Source organism: Marmota monax, unplaced genomic scaffold, assembly GCF_021218885.2.
Source record: "Marmota monax isolate L192 unplaced genomic scaffold, Marmota_monax_Labrador192_F-V1.1 WCK01_AAM20220418_F8-fsc00175, whole genome shotgun sequence".
NCBI lineage: Eukaryota > Metazoa > Chordata > Mammalia > Rodentia > Sciuridae > Marmota > Marmota monax.
Window position 1 is genome coordinate 3,143,115 of NW_026695246.1, and position 6,000 is coordinate 3,149,114.

Genomic DNA, 6,000 nt, shown 5'->3' on the forward strand with positions numbered 1-6,000 from the left:
GTTATATGGAATTTACAGCAAAGAAAATTGTGAATTTATTATTTACAATTTGTGAGAGACATATTTTTATCTGTAAAATTTATAATGATCACATATATCAACAACTTATATTTCATCTATATTTTTACATAATTAAAACTGATGAAAGAATAAAGTTAAGCCTAAAAATGTTAATACACAGGTTTTATATAGTAGGTTGAAGGTGATGAGATTATTTGTAATAAAATTAGTTTCCTAAACCTTTCCCAAATTCTCAGTTCCAATTTTGATCCTGCCTTCCTTTTATTTATACACTGTATATATCTCTTTTGTAAAACAACAATTTCTACCTTAATATGTCTACCTATACTCAAGCATACACTGGTCCTTCCATGAGTTCTGCATCTGCATATTTAACAAACTGTCAATCCAATATATTTGAAAAAAAATGTGTTAGTAGTGAACATTTACAGACATTTTCCCTTGTTATTATTCCTTAAAAATTTAGTATAAAAACTATTTACATAGTACATTGTCTTGGGTATTATAATCTAACACAAAGATGATTTAAAATACACAGGAGAATGTACATAGGTTATATGCAAATATTGTACCATTTTATACAAGGAATCTGAGCATCCACAGATTTCTGGCATCCTAAGAGGGTCCTGGAACCAATCCTCTATAGATTCCAAAGGAGGATGGTATAAATTATTTGGGAGTAGATCTGTATCTATTTCATTCCCTGCTGAATACTCAGTGTTTATCACAACACCTGAAATTGGTCATTGTGGGAATATTTAAACCAGAATTTACTGAAAATTCCATTAAGTGTTTGCCTCATGAACAACTGAATGAATAAAGAAAAGAATGAATCTTCTTGAAAGACTTTATTTTATTGTTATTTGAGTCATGGGAACTGATGAAAACATTAGAAAATCAGCTGGGATTTATCTGTGATATGGTATAGAACACTAAGTCACTACCTTCATTAACAACTTCTTCATAGAATTTAAACACTCAGAACCCTGCAGGGAAGTTTGCTCCCTCCTTTCTCTCTCCACTGCTTCATAAAGAGCTACCTGAACTGGGTGGATGCTACAGAGTAAAGAGGAGAGAAAGATATAGAGAAAGAGAACAAGAAATAGAAGAGACAGAGTAATATTGAATTAGAAAAAATTTACGTATCATACAATTTCATGTGTTAGTCACCAGTGCTTTAAAAAAAAATCAAATACTTCTATTCTCCTCTGCCTAAACTTTCTTTCTACATTTATAAAAATTACACATTCATTATGCAGAAAACAAGAGGAAAATTTCCATATGTTTTCAAGGTTCAGACAATTAAAGCGTTACCTGGAGCTGTCTCCCTGATGACTTCCTGTCATGGGTCTGAAGAAGTTCTGGAATAGACAAAGACTCTGGATATCAATGAGATTATTATTTTCTTTCTCAAAGTATTCAGTCAATTAATAATGGGCAGTACTATAATTAACAACTGTTTTCTTTTAATGAGAAAAAATTTAAACTATGTATATTCTTACAAATTTAAGAAATGTTTTATACACTCTATCATATAAATTTAAACTAAAAGAAAAAGTACATAATAAAAAATATGAAGAGTAGGTCATAAAATATTAAAATGATCGTACTCTTACTGATAGATAAATCTAGTGTGCAGGCATAATTTAGTTTTTACATTTTTAAAAGTTCTCCAATTAAATTCTCAATGCATTAATTTTATACTTTGATTGCCTTTGATTAAAAAATAACAATGGTATAAAGAGATCTTTAAACAGATGAATAAAAACAATTATGTCAAATTAAAGTAATATGCTTTTGATGTCAGATTTTGAATAGCACCCCTGGGCATTTTATCATGAGCCATTTTAATGCTAGTGTAAACTATTCATTATTTGAAAAATGCAAAAGATCCTGTAGCTTTTTAAAGCAATTAAAAAAAAAATCTTCCAACTGTCATAATTATCATCAAGGGAGAGTCACTATGTCCCAAAGATTTCTTCAGAATCAAGATGTCAGTATTAAGAAGCAAAGTTCTTAAGGACTGTGGAGTGTAAGGCATTCAATTTTCCAAATTCACATATACTTATTAGACCTGAACCTTGTTCTTTACCAGACCTAATGCTGTGGGACCATAGCACTTTAATTTCTGATTTGATAGAACCAAAAACAGTGAGTGAATTCACAAAAACCTATGTGATAGTTACCAGAAGGAAGTTTTCTAAGCAGCAAAAAGTGTTCTGGAAGTATATTTAACTTTAATTAACAAGAGAAAGTGAAGAAATAATCAGTGAGCAGAAAGATCTAGCTTTTTCTGCAGACTCCATAAATGCAGATCCAATTTCACCTACCAATCCATTAAAAACTAGTGGACAAAATGTGAAATTTCTTCAGTTTATCTTTGTGATTATAAATCTATTAATTCTAAAGGCATTTTTTTCATTCCAAAAGTTTTCCAGGAAAATGCAGACTACCTCTATAATGGCCATTATTTCAACATTATTTCCCTCAAAGGCATATGAGGACTCCAAATTTTATAAATATAGCACTCCAAGCAATGACAACTAAATGATAGCTCTTAACATCTACTTGTGATCTCTGATTTAAGGCATTTTCTGTTAGAAAATTAGCATTGACAATGAACATTTTAACCCAAGGAAGTGAGAAAAAGGAAGCAAGAATCCATTGAGTGGCAGAATAGTATCTAAAATGAACTTCTACATACTCAATGATTTGAAATGGCACCCTAGGCTTAGAAAGACCCCAGGAGTGTCTATTGAACGTAGGATGATATGTGTTCTACTTCGTAAATACACAAGAAAACATGTTGCTAGGATTAAAATATGTGTACAATATGATACAGGGTTCATGGACAAGAAGTATAGAAGAGAAGACAATGATCTATGAATAAATTGCTTTTGGTTCATTAGTCTGTCTCAATTTACAGCTAAAGAAATCCCTTTAGCTTTGTCAAATGAAAAATATTGGAATTGTAGTTACATACTTGCAAATAGCTATAGAATTTAAGGTTTTTAAGTGATGTTATAAACAGTCAACACCTGGTCTTTATGAAATAAAGATATCTATACTGAGAAAGTAATGGGCTGTCATTGAACTGATCACCCAATTCATCTCATTAAGAACACCCTGGATGTTAGGGAGTCTAAGTGAAAGGAGAAAATAGTGTTCCTCCCTCAAGGGCCCAATGTTACTAGCAGTGCTATCTTTTCATAATTCTCAATAATTTATAGTGAATGATTTATATTTTAAAAGTGAATCAGTCTGGTTCTCAGTTTAGCTGAATTAGGCTTACTACACACACACACTCCCCGAAAAAGTAAAAATATTAGGTAAGTCAAGTGCTGTTTAACAGGCTGAAGTAAATAAAGCATTTGATTGTTCCACCATTTTGTGGAGATACATAAGTGTTTAGAGATAGATGTAAATTCTATGAAAAGCTGACTTAGCTAAAATGAAAAATATCATTATCAAAAGGCAAGCAAATGTGGTCAACAACCCACTACAGCAGTATTTTTCACATATCCTTGGACCACTGAATTAAGTTAAATTCAGAACCATAAAACACAGAGAAAAAAAATCCATTTCTTGAAGGATTATTAATCATGCTTTATAGTCATGTCTTTTTCAGGCATATTGTGCATTTTATTGAAGGGAAGAATAAGTAACTATAGACATTTTTTCCACTTTGACCAATAATTGATTGAATGCTATTGATAGATGCTATATTTTTAATCTTTAGAAAAATTCTTGAAATTAATGAAAGGGGGTTGATTCTTTGGAAGAATTCTTGAAATTAACTAATGAAAAGGGGTTGATTCTGATTATATGCTAGGTAAGAATGTTCACAAAAGTCAGCTCATTTGTGTGATTCCTCTTATCTATTTTGTTTTCTAAGAATGTGGTGATTTATAGATGGACAATTTGGAAAGGCTAATCTTAGATTAAAGTTAATATACAAATGTTTTTCTCTATGACTTTATATGAAAATAATTGTCTATTAAAGAAACCATTAACATATCCTAAAAGACATTTTAATACATTATAGTAAATTATTATAGGGAGCTTTATTTTTTACAAGTCTATCTTCTTCTACACATATCTATTTACCTGTGTGCACGATGAGAACAAATTAGTGAACATTTACATAATTGTCTATCATTGAGTATTAGGGATTAATTGTTTTAAATTTATACTTTCTCAAATATCCATATCTTATCCTATAAAGTTACCACTGGAGGACTATTAAAATTTATAAATTGAACAAAATATTGAGGATATTCCTGATTATGTTTAATACCTACTGTAAAATTTTTAAAATCCATATAGAGAAGGAAGTAAATAGAATTTTGAGCAAACCCCCAAATTATTAAACTGTTGTTAATTTAACTTTTCTAAAAATTTATAATTAAATTATTATTTAATAATATTAATATTGTTCTAATCTAAGTCTAAAAATTGCTATTTGGTGAGGCTATGAACTACCCTCAAAGAAATTTCGATATAAAATCCAATTAGAAATATACTGCTAAACAACTCATCATAAAAACTAGAGGGAAGATTCTGGAGGAAAAGTATGTAGTCACATATTTGCCCTTGAGCTTCTCAAGACAGAATTCATACAATAAAGGCCTTCAAGGGGAGCTACCAAGCAAAGAGTACCATATGTAACTCTAAGATTGTATTTAGAAAAGTAAATTAATAATAATAATAATACTTCAGGCTGACATATTTTAAATAGAAAAATTTACTAGAGAATGTTCTAAAACTGCTTTGACTTAATTAATTGTAATAATAACTATAAGAGCCAACTACTAATGCATTTTAAAAATAGAGAGTCAAAGATAAGATAATTTATCTTAAGACTCATGGTAATCAGTTGAAGTAGAAAAGATAGGGTTGAGAGGGTCCCAGTTTTTTTCCTGGACTCTGTATATTAATGAAATCCCTATGTGTTTGAGTTTTTCTAGTGAACTGGTAATTTGAGTGGCAATTTTTATTTATATAAAGAATAAGAACCATCCTGGGAATGGATTGATCCCTTTCCAAGAGATTCAGGTGTGACAAGTTTGAACCAGGAGCCTTGGTATTAGGGGGTAATGGAGAATCAATTCTGATCATATCAAGAGACTTGTTATTTGGATATGTGTTCAAGTCCCAACAGACATTGGGGCTTATGGAGAGAGATTATTCATGAACTAAAATGGACAATTCTTTCACTATAAACTGTATATGACCTTGATACCAGACAGGTAAGAACAATGCTATTTAATATATAATATTAAGGTAAGACAGGGTAGGGAATTTAGTCACTTGGCTTTGGGAAACAGGTTCCCTAGGAAGTTCAGATTATATGAATTTTTCAAAATCTAAGTAATTCTGAGTTGTGTATTGTCTATTAAATTGAGAAAATTCTGGAAACTGTGGAGACATTGTTGCTAAGCCCGAGTAAGTTCCAGTTATTTACCAATATTGACAAGGAATATAGGAAGTAACTTTTAAAAATTAAAATAAAACACACACTAAGAACAAACAAACTACAAGATAGTTTCTTATAAAGTTACATGTATTAAACAACCAAACAATCTGCCTTTTATTATTGGTTCTTCTTAGTTATATAAGACAGTAGATATAGTTGCACAAACACTGAATATATCTAATTCTAATTAGGATCCCAGTGTAGTGGATGGTGAGAGTCACTGTGTATTCATATATGTACATAGGAAAGTTATGTCAGATTCATTCCATTGTCTTTTCTTTTCCTAATTTCCCCTCCCTTCCCTTCATTTCCTTTTGTCATTTCCTTTCCTGTTTTTCCCTTCTCCTCCTCCTTATTTTGGGTTAGCTTCTCATATGGGTTTGGGGGATTGGCTTATTTCATTTAGCATGATAGTTTCCAGATCCATCCATTTACCAGCAAATGTTAAAAGCTACAGATGACAAACCCAAGACCAACATCATTGTATACGGAGAAAACTGAAA